The sequence below is a fragment of the Cetorhinus maximus genome, chromosome 22, assembly GCF_964194155.1.
Source record: "Cetorhinus maximus chromosome 22, sCetMax3.hap1.1, whole genome shotgun sequence".
Classification (NCBI taxonomy): domain Eukaryota; kingdom Metazoa; phylum Chordata; class Chondrichthyes; order Lamniformes; family Cetorhinidae; genus Cetorhinus; species Cetorhinus maximus.
This window is the reverse complement of record NC_135900.1, coordinates 69,965,141-69,982,160: the sequence shown is the minus strand read 5'-3', so window position 1 is coordinate 69,982,160 and position 17,020 is coordinate 69,965,141.

The window sequence follows — 17,020 nt, the reverse complement described above, 5'->3', positions numbered from 1 at the left end:
TTTTTAAGGGGAACATTTGTGCTGGACACTGTCAGTGAAGAGCGGTCAGTGAGTGAGACATTTAAGGTGTGACCAGTCCCCACGGATTTACACTGCCAATAAGAGTTTGCACCTTGGGCAGAGAGAAGACTATAAAAGTGGAGAGGGGTTGCTGGGGTGGGGGCAGTGTGGTCAATGACAGGTCATCCAAATTCAGTTCAAGTTTCTCGGAGGTGTGTTTACAGTGAGATGTGAAGTTAAGGGCAGAATTTTCTCTGCGTGCGGGGGTGGGCCCCACGTGTAAAATGACGGGTGGTGACATTGGGCGAGCGTCCTGATGTCGCGTGCTATATTTGGCTGGGTGGGCACGTGATGATGTTCGTGCTCCCACCAGTAATTAACCGGCCACTTAAGGCCCTTGACTCACCAATCGACGCCGATTTTTCGGTGCCCGTGTGATCTTCGGGTCGGCGCCCGGGCGCAACAGGCAGGCGGGTAGGACACATTTGTATAAACCTCACCCACAGGCGGGATAAGAGGGCTCAGTGGGGTCGCAAGTGTGCACTCAAGTATTTACTTTTGAAAGTTTTTGAAACTTGCCTGTGTGATCTGCAGCACTTCAGAACGCTGCTTTTTCTCTTAACCTTCAGGTCAGCACTCTGCAGTGAGGAATCTTTTCCGGGCCTGCAGGTTTCAGGAAGCCTTCCCTTAGCCTGGGAATGGGAGCTGAACTGTCCACTGGAGGCACCTCCTCTGAGGAGGAAGGGAGGGCTAGAAGGAGGAGGAGGCCAGGAGTGCACATTCAGCCTTCAGGCGCAGGCACAAGGGGCGCAGGGCCAAGAGGTTGTCCAAGGCGGAAGGGGCCGCAGAAGACCCCACTATCCTGCTGCCAGGGTTTACAGGCGGCGAAGCAGCTACCTCAATATGCCTGAGGTGCAGTGCCGAAGGAGGCTCCGACCCTCAAAGGAGACAGTCACCTCCATCTGTCAGATAATTGGCCCTGAGATCTCCCCTAACTGTGTGGGTGGACACCCCATTCCAGTTGCCCTGAAGGTCATGTCGGAGATTAATCACACCAAGGCATCACTTAGTACTTAGAAACCCCACTTATTACTTGTGTACAAGGGAGACAATACAACGAGAGCTATTGTACCATCTCATAATAGAATACACGCAGACCTGTTAAAAGCATTTTTACAGCCAATCAGTAAATTTTGCACAAACCTGTCCGCTTATTTCCATAAGTTAACTGACCAATCCATATTTCAGCAAATTTTCATTCCCAGCACAACAGATGTTGCTTATCACAATCCTTATGACATTCGGCCTGAGAAAGAACAAAATGGAGTGTCTCAGGGCTCATCCTACAACTGTGGTCAGACAAGATGGTATTGTTCTCAAGGTTGCGGTATTTTTCTCTTAGGCCTAGGCACATAATTCAACTTCCCCATTAACCCTTTTAGCACTAAATGGGGTCCTTATTCTTGCCTAGGCCACCGCACTTCCGCCCTTTTGTCCTAGCAGGAAATCCAGGGTCATACGGTTCTGGAGGACAACTTTGGAAAGGGACTTAGCTTCCAACTGCAGACTCTGAATGGCGTCAACAGTCTTATTCTCAATAAGTTCCATTGTAGCGGAAATATTAATAATGGCCTTTTCCAGCTCTGAGACCCCTAGACCTGGGATGAGGGCCTGTACAAATTTGTGGAATCCGGTGTTGCGGGTGACAAGCGGGTTCCAGGTTGATCGTTTATGACGCTTCACAGGCCCTAGATGGTTGTGGAGAGAGTGAATGGTAAGGCTCCTGACTCCGAAGGCCTCAGGGACAATATAGCCAATGGTGCAGGTGCCCGCCCAATCGACAGGGAGGGTTTTGTACGCCCTGTTTCCACAAAGCCAGAATGAGCCATTGCGAACAAGGGTAGGGTACCAATAGGTGAAATTTTGGCAAAAGCTAAGCCGGTCCCAGACAAAAGAGGAATTCGTCTGGTCATACCAGCGGACGCGGCAGGTCTGACTGAGCTGCAGTGCCCGCAGGGCCAACAAGTCGGGGCAACCAGACAGAATTTTGTAGTTGCAAGGCCCAAATTCTTCAGTGTAGTAGCCAGTAGAAGTCGAGGTAGAGGTGGAATTGTTTAAGGTGAGATTGTATGATCGTTGGCAATTACACCCACCCCCATTAAAGTATATGAGCCTATCCTCAGATCTCGGGGCCTGCGAAAGACACTCCACCTCATTGGCCTTGCACTCCCAAAAGGTAGTCATAGGGCCTGACTGACTGTGGAACCGGAATCGGCCCTCCCAGTAATTATAATCAGCAAGGTAGGCACAGGACCCCAATGGCAGCTCGCCCACCCGAATACTACCCTTGGTATAATTTCTTCTGACGCATAGCCAGGCTAGCCCCTTAACAACCACAAAGGTAGGTTCCCGCCTCCAAATGGGCACTCGATGGATGAGGGCCCCTGTATTACCTAAGGACCGTGCGGAATCTGAGGGGAGAGCCAGAAAATGCATCTTGGAGGAGGAGGGGTTAACAGGAAAATTAGTACAAATCCAACATTTAGTCGGATTAACTTGCGAGGCTACGGCCTGCATTCGTTGAACCGCAGAATTGGTATTCCATGCCCCCGCAAGGACCACGCAGGACAGGATCCAAATCAGAGTCAGCATTCTGACAGCTCAATTAAAGTTCCTGCACAAGCACCTCCGTCCGAGGTCAGCGTCCAGTTGACGTGTGAGGCGTGGATCCACAAGGGTCGTCCTTCAACCTTCACGACCGTATGGATGGTGAGCAGGACTTGGAAAGGCCCCTCCCATCGCGGTTCCAAACAGTTCTTTCTCCTGAAGGTCTTTACCAGGACCAGATCCCCGGGCTGGTATTGATGACAGTCTTCAATGGTGGGCTTTTTCTGAGCTTCTACTACCTGTATATGCAAGCTTTTGAGAGAATTAGTAAGTGCTATACAGTAGGTAATCATTCCCTCATCCATAGCGTAGATGTCCATTTCCCTAGCAGACAAAGGTGGTGCCACTGGGAGGCGCATAGGATGCCCCATTACAACTTCATAAGGAGAGAGGGAGGTGGTACGGTTAGGGTGAGAGCGCATAGTCATGAGCACCAGGGGTAGAGCCTCAGGCCATTTCAAACCAGTTTCTTCACATAATTTAGCTGGTTTATTTTTCAGAACACCGTTTAGTCTATCCAGCGCCCCAGTAGACTGGGGGTGGTATGGGCAGGAAGGGTGATGGTTGCATTGTAAGGCCTTCAACAGTTCCTTTACCACTTTAGCGATAGAGGTCCATTATCACTTGATAAAATCTCTGGTATCCCAAATCTGGGTATGTATTCACGCAACAATAATAGCATCATTCCGTCGGGTGGGATATGCCTCCACCCATCGCGAGAACAAACATACTATAACTAAAACATAATTATATCCCATACATTTTGGCATTTGTATAAAGTCCATTTGTAGGTGTACAAACGGGCCCCCTGGCTGGGGTCCCGTACCAGCAGTCACTGTGGGCGTCTTGCCTGGGTTATGTCGTTGACAAAGCAGACATTGTGAAGCTATTTTAGCTGCCATAGCGAAAAACCCAGGCGCAAACCACATCTGTTGTGCCATCCTGTTCATTCCCCCTTTGCCCGCATGGGTAAATGAATGTAACATACGGGCAATCCAGGGCAGGAGTGAAGCAGGGGCAACTGCACGGATATGAGAAGAAATCCAAAGGCCGTCAGAGCGTTGTGTGTGCATGATGTTTGAGCCCAGCTGTGTCATTCACGGGTAGATGCCTGTGACTGCAAGTGAACAAGATCGGTTAGACTAGCTATAGGAGAAGGGGTTGCAGCCTGATAACAAAGGGGAACCACAGACCCAGTGAGACCGGTCATGGTCGCACGGGCGGCACGGTCAGCCCTATCATTACCGTGAGAAACAAAATCATTGCCCTGTGTATGGGCAGAGCATTTAATAACAGCAAGGGAGGAGGGGAGCTGGACAGCCGTTAAAAGATTAGCGATGAGCTGCCCATGGCGGACGGGGGTTCCTGCTGACGTGAGAAACCCCCGGAGTTTCCAAAGCTGTCCAAAGTCGCCGAAAGCATATTGAGAGCCAGTATAGATATTGGCCGATTGTTTGGCAGTAAATATGCAAGCTCGTATAAGGGCAAATAGTTCAGTGGCCTGGGCAGAGCAGGACGGTGGGAGACCTGATGCTTCAATAACAGAGTAAGAGTCACAAATAGCATAGCCGGTAAGTAAATCACCGCTTGGTGATCGAGTCGAGAATCCGTCGACAAAAAGAATGAGGTCGGGATTTAACAGAGGATGATCCTGTAGATCTGGGCGAAGTAGAGTGGAGTGCTGGACAACAGTGGCGCAATCATGAGACTCGCTGTCTTCCTCCGTGGGTAACAGGGTAGCGAGGTTGAGGGTGGTGCATCGGACAATAGTTAACGAGGGATCCCCTAAAAGGGCTGTTTTGTAGCGGGTGACACGGACTGCAGTAAGGTGTTGGGTAGCCGAACGGTTAAGGGGAGCTGCGACTGCATGGGGAACATGCAGAACAACAGGGTAACCAAGGGTAAGGGACTGGGCGGCGACTCCAACAAGGTAGACTGCCGCAACGGATCGAATATAGGAGGGATAACCATGCGCAACAGGATCTAAGTGAGTACTGTAATAAGCAACCGGTCGCTGGGCATCCCCATGGGACTGGGTAAGCACCCCCTGTGAAAAGCTGCAACGCTCGTGAACATAAAGGCGAAAAGGTTTAGTATAATCTGGAAGGCCCAGGGCGGGGGCAGAAATAAAAGTTGTCTTGAGGGCCGCGAAAGTCCAATTCCCAAGCGAGGTTCTCAGGGGCTGAAGGGAGGGCGAGATCCTGCAGGGGCCTAGTGAGTTCCGCATAATTAGGGATCCACTGCCTATAATACTCTGTCATGCCGAGAAAATGAGTCAGATCCTTTTTAGTACAGGGAAGGGGAAAGGAGATTATGCTGTCGACAAGACGTTTGGATAGGAGTCGAGCGGGGCCGTCAAGAACATGGCCCAAATACTCAACATGGGATCAGCAAAACTAACTTTTCACGAGAGGCCTTATGGCCCTTACAGGCTAAGGCTTTCAAAAGAGTGAGGGAGTCGTCGAGATAAGTCTGCTCAGACGGAGAGCAGAGAAGCAAGTCATCGACACACTGGAGGAGAGTGGAACCCCCGGGGAAGGAGACATCGGCGAGATCAGCCTGAAGGGCGCAGGAGAAAATGTTCGGGCTCTCCGTATACCCCTGGGGCAACCGAGTCCATGTATACTGAGTACCATAAAAGGTGCAGACGAAGAGAAATTGAGAGTCAGGGTGTATGGGTATGGAGAAAAAGGCTCCACAGAGGTCAACAACAGTATAATAAGTGGAGTTAGGGGGAACACAAGTAAGTATGGTAGCCGGGTTGGCCAATACTGGATAGGCCGGAATCTTACAAGCGTTTACTGCCCACAAGTCCTGGACAAACCGCCAGGTATTCTTGCCTGGCTTCCGCACAGGGAGTTTAGGAGTGTTGCAGGGGCTAGCAGTGGGAACAACAACACCGGAGTTTAAAAGTTCTGGAAGGACAGGCTTTGTGCCTTCCATCGCCTCAGGATTAAGAGGGTATTGAGTTTTCCGAGGGAGGGGTTTAGATGGATCCAAACGCACTCGAAAAGGTTCTGCTGATAATACCTGACCAACATCATTAGGACCCTTTGCCCACAAGGTATCGGGGATAGTTATCAAGGCATCGAGGGAATCAATGATTACACTACCTAGAGCACGGTGCTGAAAATAGGCAGGATACTCAAGGGGTATAGAGGGAAAAAATTGAATGGCCTGATCATAGATATTCAGGGAACCGTCCATCAATTCCACAGATGATTGGGGATCTGTGCACTGAAGGCGGTACACCATAGGATCAAGGTCCCTGGCCTGATATCCAACGGAGACACAGAGGGTAACATGAGGCGCAACATCCTGGGCATGAAAAAGCGGTTGGGCAGCTGGAGATAGGGACACGGAGCCAGCAACTCCTTCAGGTCCGACGCAAAGGGAAGATATAGAAAGAACATAGCTCTTTCTCACCCAGATGGCCTGTTACCTCACGGGCATACTGGTGATCCGTGCAGGCAGAGTAGTGCGCCGTGCAGTGAAGATCCCAAAGCCAGTGTTGTAGGGGTGGGTAGATGGCTGTCGCGGTGGGAACATGGTGGTCAGTCAGAAGCCGGAGTAGCACAGTCTTGAGTTTGTCAGATAAATCGCAATGTCTGAAATTGCAGCACCAAACGTGGGGATGACGAGAAGTTTCTTCCTGTAGAAGGCCGATGACTGTGGAATAAGTAGACTCGGGAACTTGAAGAGTGATAGAATTGTTAGAACAGTCTAAAGTGCATCCGAGTTTGCAAAGGGGATCACGACCCAAAAGATTGACCAGGACGTCGGCCCTGAGGAGGAATCGATGGGATCCTTTCCTTACGTTCAGGTCAAAGGGCACTTCTTCGGAAATTGGCAGTGAAAGCGGTTGTCCCGAGACCCCAATGACGGAAATGGAATCCGTAGAGGGGGTGACATCAGGAGCCTCGACAGGCCGAAGGGTAGAATAAATCGCTACAATATCAATGAGAAAATTCAAGAGACGGCCATTAATAGACAAAGGGATAGTGGGTTCCTCGCTGGTAATGAGAGGTAAAAGGGTGTGGCAACCCTCTTGGGTTAAACCCCCAAATGGGTTAGCTACCGAGTAGGGGATCGGTTGAGGGGCAGAGTAAGGGATCGGTTGAGGGGCAGAGTAGGGGATCGGTTGAGGGGCAGAGTAAGGGATCGGTTGAGGGGCAGAGTAGGGGATCGGTTGAGGGGCAGAGTAAGGGATCGGTTGAGGGGCAGAGTAGGGGATCGGTTGAGGGGCAGAGTAAGGGATCGGTTGAGGGGCAGAGTAAGGGATCGGTTGAGGGGCAGAGTAAGGGATCGGTTGAGGGGCAGAGTAAGGGATCGGTTGAGGGTCTGGGGCCGGCGCCTGCTGAGGTGCCGCCTGCGGTGGAACTGCAGGTGGCCGAGGGCAGGTACGGGCCCAATGACCCTCCTGGCCACAGTTAGAACAAGTCAAGCGGCCGCCCCCTTTTGGTCCCACCTGGCGGCCTCTCCCTCTCCCTGGCCGTCGATTCCCCTGGGCACTCTGGTGCCAATTAGGCTGCCACATATTCCGAGGCCACATAACAGATTGGGGTTGGTAATTATAAAAGTTGGGCGGCTGAGAAGCCAATTGAGGGGCAGGGTAAAATACAGGGGCCAGTACCAGAGTGGGCGCCGCGAGTGGAGCTGCAGGCGGCGGTGGGCGGTGGGCGGAGGCGTCGTCACTGGAGGCGCTGCTACTGGTGCTGCTGGACCGTCTAACATTGGGGCCATTATTCCTTTCAGTTGGCGCTCACAATGTTGGAGGGTGCTCATAATTTCTTGAAGATTGTCCTTACCTTCCCACCCAATGCAAGTAAGGGTAAAGGCTTTCTTAAGATCAGGCTGCAATCCCTGTAGAAGAGCTTTTACAAGAGCCGGAACAGAATCCTGAGGATTAACACCAGAACATTTTTAAAAGATATTACGGAATCGTTCAGCATAATCACAAACATCCTCGTCGGGTTTTTGCACTGTACTGTGGATTTTGTGCCAATCAACTACATCAGGTAAAGCCTTCCGCACGGCCGCACAAATGCGCTGCTAAAGTTGTGTCTCCTGATTCGCAGTAAGAGGGTCAGGGCCAGAAGGCAGCCACTCACAATTTTCCCGAATTGTTCGCCAGCGCTGAGTACCCAAACAAGTATCAAGAACCATATCTATATCATTACAATTAGGGTGATGGCATTTACGGAGAATCTCAAGTTTCTGTATAAACTTCTCAACCCCCTCTTTAGGGTCGGGGGTGGATGCGACAATTGCTCGTAACTCAGGTGTCCATGGACGGTAAATTTGCATCTGACCTCCCGCAGGGTTAGGGTATTTTAAGAATAAATTAGATAGATACATGGATGGGAGAGGTCTGGAGGGTTATGGATGAGGTACAGGTCAATGGGACTAGCAGAATAATATTTCGGCACAGACTAGAAGGGCCGAATGGCCTGTTTTCTGTGCTGTAGTGTTCTATGGTTCTGTGGTTCTATGGTGTGCCCCCATTGGTATCTGCGTTGCGGCGCCAGAGGGTGAAGGGTCCGAGTTCCGTCTCCGTTGGGAGCGGGATGGGGTTTGTACACCGGTAGTACTATCAGGTTCTGGCGCGCCCCGTGTGGCAGTGGAGCCAGAGGGGTAGCCACAGCCGGGGGTGGAACTTGTTCAGGATCATCATAAGGAGGAGGGGACCGGTAGACAGGCCAGTCCTGTTCGCTGAGCTCATCATCGGACGACAGGGGCGCTGGGGGCTGCGCGGTTCACTGCACAACCAGGATCCTGGATTTCTCTTTCTGATCAATTTGCTTTCACTTTTTCTCAAATTCCTGACTCCTTTTCCTCGACTCATCAGCCAGTCTCTGGGTTTCGTCCTTCCATTGGACATACGCAGGCCAACCCACTTTCTTCTTACCCAACTTCTCTACTTCCTTTAAAACATATGCTAAGCGCTCAATTCTATCCCGATTAAAGGTTCCATCTGGTGGGAAGCTCTCTCCCTTACCTTGGGTCCACTTAATCCATTCAGAAACATATTGGACACTTTCAGGTCGATAACGGACATACATATAAGCATTTGGGGTTCCCTTGAAGAGGGAACCTGGGGTTTCTTTGAGGCCATCTGACCCATTTTCTATCTAATAAGTTTAAAAAAAAACAAAAGGCCAGTCCTTAGCAGGTCCTCGACCCCCAATTTACCACTAAGGTACTTTCACCAATCAGTCCACTCACACGCTCAAGTGGTCGCGGACCCCGAGCTGCAAACACAGTCCCACACACTCAGTAACAACTCCAGGGGCTCCAACCCCGTGTATACACTAAAACTAAATCTAAACTCCAGGGGCTCCAACCCCGTGTATACACTAAAACAAAACTCCGGGGGCTCCAACCCCGAGTATACACTAAAACTAAATCTAAACTCCAGGGGCTCCAACCCCGAGTATACACTAAAACTAAATCTAAACTCCAGGGGCTCCAACCCCGAGTAGACACTAAAACTAAATCTAAACTCCAGGGGCTCCAACCCCGAGTATACACCAAAACTAAAACTAAAATCCAGGGGTTCCAACCCCGAGCACACACTAAAACTAAATCTAAACTCCAGGGCTGAAACCCAGAGTACACACTAAAACAAAATCTAAACACCAGGGGCTCCAAACCCGAGTACACAGACTAAAACTAAATCTAAACTCCAGGGTCCCCAACGCCGAGCACACAGACTAAAACTAAATCTAAACTCCAGGGCTCGAACCCCGAGTATACACTAAAACTAAATCTAAACTCCAGGGCTCCAAGCCCGAGTATACACTAAAACTAAATCTAAACTCCAGGGCTCCAAGCCCGAGTATATACTAAAACTAAATCTGAACTCCAGGGCTCCAACCCCGAGTACACACTTCAACTAAATCTAAACTCCAGGGGCGCCAACCCCGAGTACACACTTCAACTAAATCTAAACTCCAGGGGCTCCAACACCGAGTACACACTAAAACTAAATCTAAACTGCAGGGCTCCAACCCCGAGTATACACTATAACTAAATCTTACGTCCAGGGGGTCCAACCCCGAGAATACACCAAACCTAAATCTAAACTCCAGGTGCTCCAACCCCGAGTACACACTAAAACTAAATCTAAACTCCAGGGGCTCCAAACCCGGGTATACAATAAAACTTAATCTAAACTCCAGGGGTTCCAACCCCGAATACACGCAAAAAATAAATCTAATCTTCAGGGCTCCAACCCCGAGTACACACTAAAACTAAACTCCAGGGCTCCAACCCCGTGTATACACCAAAACTAAAACTAAACTCCAAGGGGCTCCAACCCCATGTATACACCAAAACTAAAACTAAATTCCAGGAGCTGTAACCACATGTATACACCAAATCTAAATCTAAACTCCAGGGTCTCCAACCCCGAGGATACACTAAAACTAAATCTAAATTCCAGGGGCTACAACCGCGAGTACACACTAAAACTAAATCTAAACTCCAGGGGCTCCAACCCAGAGTACACAATAAAACTATATCTAAAATCCAGGGGCTCCAACCCCGAGTACACACTAAAACTAAATCTAAACTCCAGGGGCTCCAACCCAGAGTACACAATAAAACTATATCTAAACTCCAGGGGCTCCAACCCCGAGTACACACGAAAAATAAATCTAAACTACAGGGCTCCAACCCCGATACACACTAAAACTAAATCAAAGCTCCAGGGGCTCCAACCCCGAGTACAGGCAAAAACTAAATTTGAACTCGAGGGGCTCCAACCCCGAGTATACTCGAAAACTAAGTCTCACCTCCAGGGGCTCCAACCCCGAGTACACACTAAAACTAAACCTAAACTCCAGGGGCTCCAACCCCGAGTATACACTAAAACTAAATCTATACTCCAGGGGCTCCAACCCCGAGTATACACTAAAACTAAATCTAAACTCCAGGGGCTCCAACCCCGAGTACACACTAAAACTAAATCTAAACGCCAGGGGCTCGAAACCCGAGTACACACTCAAACCAATTCTAAACTCCAGGGGCTCCAACCCCGTATACACACTAAAACTAAATCTAAAATCCAGGGGCTCCAACCCCGAGTGCACACTAAAACTAACTCTAAACTCCAGGGGCTCCAACCCCGAGTATACACTATAACTAAATCTAATATCCAGGGGCTCCAAACCCGAGTACACACTAAAACTAAATCTAAACTCCAGGGGCTCCAACCCCGAGTACACACTGAAACTAAATCTAAAATCCAGGGGCTCCAACCCCGAGTATACACTAAAACTAAATCTAAAACTCCGGGGGTTCCAACCCTGAGTGTATACTAAAACTAAATTTAAACTCCAGGGGCTCCAACCCCAGGTATTCACTAAAACTTAATCTAAACTCCAGGGGCTCCAACCCCGAGTACACAATAAAACTAAATCTAAACTCCAGGGGCTTCAACCCCGAGTACACACTAAAACTAAATCGAAACTACAGGGGCTCCAACCACGTGTAGACACAAAAATTAAATCTAAACTCATGGTGCTCCAACGCCGAGTACACACCAAAACTAAATCTAAACTTCATGGTCCCCAAGACCGGGTACACACCAAAACTAAATCTAAACTCCTGGTGCTCCAACCCCGAGTACACACCAAAACTAAATCTAAACTTCATGGTCCCCAAGACCGGGTACACACCAAAACTAAATCTAAACTCCAGGTGCTCCAACCACGAGTACACACTAAACCTAAATCTAAACTCCAGGGGCTCCACCCCCGAGTATACACTAAAACTAAATCTAAACTCCATGGTCTCCAACCCCGAGTATACACTAAAACTAAATCTAAACTCCAGGGGCTCCAACCCCGAGAACACACTAAAACTACATCTAAACTCCAAGGGCACCAACCCCGAGAACACACTAAAACTACATCTAAACTCCAGGGGCTCCAAACCGAGTACACACTAAAACTAAATCTAAACTCCAGGGGCTCCAAACCCGAGTACACACTAAAACTAAATCTAAACTCCAGAGGCTCCAACCCTGAGTACACACTAAAACTAAATCTAAACTACAGGGGCACGAAACGCGAGTACACACTAAAACTAAATCTAAACTCCAGGGGCTCCAACCCCGAGTATACTCTAAAACTAAATCTAAACTCCAGGGGCTCCAACCCCGAGTATGCACTAAAACTAAATCTAAACTCCAGGGGCTCCAACCCCGAGTATACTCTAAAACTAAATCTAAACTCCAGGGGCTCCAACCCCGAGTATGCACTAAAACTAAATCTAAACTCCAGGGGCGCCAACCCCGAGTACACACTTCAACTAAATCTAAACTCCAGGGGCTCCAACACCGAGTACACACTAAAACTAAATCTAAACTGCAGGGCTCCAACCCCGAGTATACACTATAACTAAATCTTACGTCCAGGGGGTCCAACCCCGAGAATACACCAAACCTAAATCTAAACTCCAGGTGCTCCAACCCCGAGTACACACTAAAACTAAATCTAAACCCCAGGGGCTCCAAACCCGGGTATACAATAAAACTTAATCTAAACTCCAGGGGCTCCAACCCCGAATACACGCAAAAAATAAATCTAATCTTCAGGGCTCCAACCCCGAGTACACACTAAAACTAAACTCCAGGGCTCCAACCCTGTGTATACACCAAAACTAAAACTAAACTCCAAGGGGCTCCAACCCCATGTATACACCAAAACTAAAACTAAATTCCAGGAGCTGTAACCACATGTATACACCAAATCTAAATCTAAACTCCAGGGTCTCCAACCCCGAGGATACACTAAAACTAAATCTAAATTCCAGCGGCTACAACCGCGAGTACACACTAAAACTAAATCTAAACTCCAGGGGCTCAAACCCAGAGTACACAATAAAACTATATCTAAAATCCAGGGGCTCCAACCCCGAGTACACACTAAAACTAAATCTAAACTCCAGGGGCTCCAACCCAGAGTACACAATAAAACTATATCTAAACTCCAGGGGCTCCAACCCCGAGTACACACGAAAAATAAATCTAAACTACAGGGGCTCCAACCCCGATACACACTAAAACTAAATCAAAGCTCCAGGGGCTCCAACCCCGAGTACAGGCAAAAACTAAATTTGAACTCGAGGGGCTCCAACCCCGAGTATACTCGAAAACTAAGTCTCACCTCCAGGGGCTCCAACCCCGAGTACACACTAAAACTGAACCTAAACTCCAGGGGCTCCAACCCCGAGTATACACTAAAACTAAATCTATACTCCAGGGGCTCCAACCCCGAGTATACACTAAAACTAAATCTAAACTCCAGGGGCTCCAACCCCGAGTACACACTAAAACTAAATCTAAACTCCAGGGGCTCGAAACCCGAGTACACACTCAAACCAATTCTAAACTCCAGGGGCTCCAACCCCGTATACACACTAAAACTAAATCTAAAATCCAGGGGCTCCAACCCCGAGTGCACACTAAAACTAAATCTAAACTCCAGGGGCTCCAACCCCGAGTATACACTATAACTAAATCTAATATCCAGGGGCTCCAAACCCGAGTACACACTAAAACTAAATCTAAACTCCAGGGGCTCCAACCCCGAGTACACACTGAAACTAAATCTAAAATCCAGGGGCTCCAACCCCAAGTATACACTAAAACTAAATCTAAAACTCCGGGGGTTCCAACCCTGAGTGTATACTAAAACTAAATTTAAACTCCAGGGGCTCCAACCCCGAGTACACACTGAAACTAAATCTAAAATCCAGGGGCTCCAACCCCGAGTATAAACTAAAACTAAATCTAAAACTCCGGGGGTTCCAACCCTGAGTGTATACTAAAACTAAATCTAAACTCCAGGGGCTCCAACCCCAGGTATTCACTAAAACTTCATCTAAACTCCAGGGGCTCCAACCCCGAGTACACAATAAAACTAAATCTAAACTCCAGGGGCTTCAACCCCGAGTACAAACTAAAACTAAATCGAAACTACAGGGGCTCCAACCACGTGTAGACACAAAAATTAAATCTAAACTCCTGGTGCTCCAACGCCGAGTACACACCAAAACTAAATCTAAACTTCATGGTCCCCAAGACCGGGTACACACCAAAACTAAATCTAAACTCCTGGTGCTCCAACCCCGAGTACACACCAAAACTAAATCTAAACTTCATGGTCCCCAAGACCGGGTACACACCAAAACTAAATCTAAACTCCAGGTGCTCCAACCACGAGTACACACTAAACCTAAATCTAAACTCCAGGGGCTCCACCCCCGAGTATACACTAAAACTAAATCTAAACTCCATGGTCTCCAACCCCGAGTATACACTAAAACTAAATCTAAACTCCAGGGGCTCCAACCCCGAGAACACACAAAAACTACATCTAAACTCCAAGGGCACCAACACCGAGAACACACTAAAACTACATCTAAACTCCAGGGGCTCCAAACCGAGTACACACTAAAACTAAATCTAAACTCCAGGGGCTCCAAACCCGAGTATACACTAAAACTAAATCTAAACTCCAGGGGCTCCAACCCCGAGTACACACTAAAACTAAATCTAAACTCCAGAGGCTCCAACCCTGAGTACACACTAAAACTAAATCTAAACTACAGGGGCACGAAACGCGAGTACACACTAAAACTAAATCTAAACTCCAGGGGCTCCAACCCCGAGTATACTCTAAAACTAAATCTAAACTCCAGGGGCTCCAACCCCGAGTATGCACTAAAACTAAATCTAAACTCCAGGGGTTCGAACCCGAAGCGCAAACTAAAACTAAATCTAAACTCCAGGGGCTCCAACCCCGAGTACACACGAAAACTAAATCTAAACTCCAGGGGCTCGAAACGCGAGTACACACTAAAACTAAATCTAAACTCCAGGGGCTCCAACCCCGAGTATACTCTAAAACTAAATCTAAACTCCAGGGGCTCCAACCCCGAGTATGCACTAAAACTAAATCTAAACTCCAGGATCGCCTACCCCGAGTATACACTACAACTAAATAAAAACTCCAGGGGCTCCAACCCCGAGTACACACGAAAACTAAATCTAAACTCCAGGGGCTCCAACCCCGAGTACACACCAAAACCAAATGTAAACTCCAGGGCTCCAACCGCCGAGTACACACTAAAACTGCTTCTAAACTCGAGCGGCTCCTACACCGAGTACACACTAAAACTAAATCTAAACTCCAGGGGCTCCAACACCGAGTACACACTAAAACTACATCTAAACTCCGTGAGCTCCAACCCCGATTACACACTAAAACTAAAGCCAAGCTCCCGGGGCTCCAACCCCGTATACACACTAAAAGTAAATCAAAACTCTAGGGCTCCAACCCCGAGTACACACTAAAACTAAATCTAAACTCCAGGGGCTTCAACCGCGAGTATACACTAAAACTAAATCTAAAAACAAGGGCTCCAACCCCGAGCACACACTTAAACTAAATCTAAACTCCAGGGGCATCAATCCCGAGTACACACTAAAACTAAATCTAAAATCCAGGGGCTCCAACCCCGAGTACACACTAAAACAAAAGCTAAACTCCAGGGGCTCCAACCCCGAGTACACACTAAAACTAAATCTAAACTCCAGGGGCTCCAAACCCGAGTATACTGTAAAACTAAATCTAAACTCCAGGGGCTCCACCCCCGAGTATACACTAAAACATAATTTAAACTCCAGGGGCTCCAAGCCCGAGTATACACTAAAACTAAATCTAACTTCAGGGGCTCCAACACCAGGTATACATTAAAACTAAATCTAAACTCCAGGGGCTCCAACCCCGAGTATACGCTACAATTAAATCTAAACTCCAGGGACTCGAACCCCGAGTACACACTAAAACTAAATATAAACTCCAGGGGCTCCAACCCCGAGTACACACTAAAACTAAATCTAAACTCCAGGGGCTCCAACCTCGAGTACACACTAAAACTAAATCTAAACTCCAGGGGCTCCAACCCCGAGTACACACTAAAACTAAATATAAACACCAGGGGCTCCAACCACAAGTACACACAAAAATTAAATCTAAACTCCAGGTGCTCCAACGCCGAGTACACACAAAAATTAAATCTAAACTCCAGGTGCTCCAACGCCGAGTACACACCATAACTAAATCTAAACTCCAGGTGCTCCAACCCCGAGTACACACTAAAACTAAATCTAAACTCCAGGGGCCCTATCCCCGAATACACACTAAATCTAAACTCCATGGTCTCCAACCCCGAGTATACACTAAAACTAAATCTAAACTCCAGGGGATCCAACCCCGAGTACACACTAAAACCAAATCTAAGCTCCAGGGGCTCCAACCCGGAGTACAGACTAAAACTAAATCTAAACTCCAGGGAGTCCAACCCCGAGTACACACTAAAACTAAATCAAAACTCCAGGGGGTCCAACCCTGAGTATACACTAAAACTAAATTATAACTCCAGCGCCTCCAAACCCGAGTATACACTAAAACTAAATCTAAACTCCAGGGGCTCCAAACCCGAGTATACTCTAAAACTAAATCTAAACTCCCGGGGCTCCAAACCCGAGTATACACTAAACTAAATCTAAACTCCGGGGGATCCAACCCCGAGTACACACTAAAACTAAATCTAAACTCCAGGGGCTCCAACCCCGAGTATACACTAAAACTAATTCTAAACTCCAGGGTCTCCAACCCCGAGTACACACTGAAAGTAAATCTAAACTCCAGGGGCTCCACCCCCGAGTACACACTAAAACTAAATCTAAAATTACGGGGGTTCCAACCCTGAGTATACACTAAAACTAAACTTAAACTCCAGGGGATCCAAGCCCGAGTATACACTAAAACTAATTCTAACTTCAGGGGCTCCAACACCAGGTATACACTAAAACTAAATCTAAACTCCAGGTGCTCCAACCCCGAGAACACACTAAAACTAAATCTAAACTCCAGGTGCTCCAACCCCTGAGTATACACGAAAACTAAATCTAAACTCCAGGGGCTCCAACCCCGAGTACACACGAAAACTAAATCTAAACTCCAGGGGCTCCAACCCCGAGTACACATGAAAACTAAATCTAAACTCCAGGGGCTCCAACCCCGAGTATAATCTAAAACTAAGTCTAACCTACAGAGGCTCCAACCCCGAGTAGACAGTAAAACTAAATCTAAACTCCAGGGGCTCGAACCCCGAGCGCAAAATAAAACTAAATCTAAACTCCTGGGGCTCCACCCCCGAGTATACACTAAAACTAAATCTAAAACTCCAGGGGCTACAAACCCGAGTATACTGTAAAACTAAATCTAAACTCCAGGGGCTCCACCCCCGAGTATACACTAAAACAAAATTTAAACTC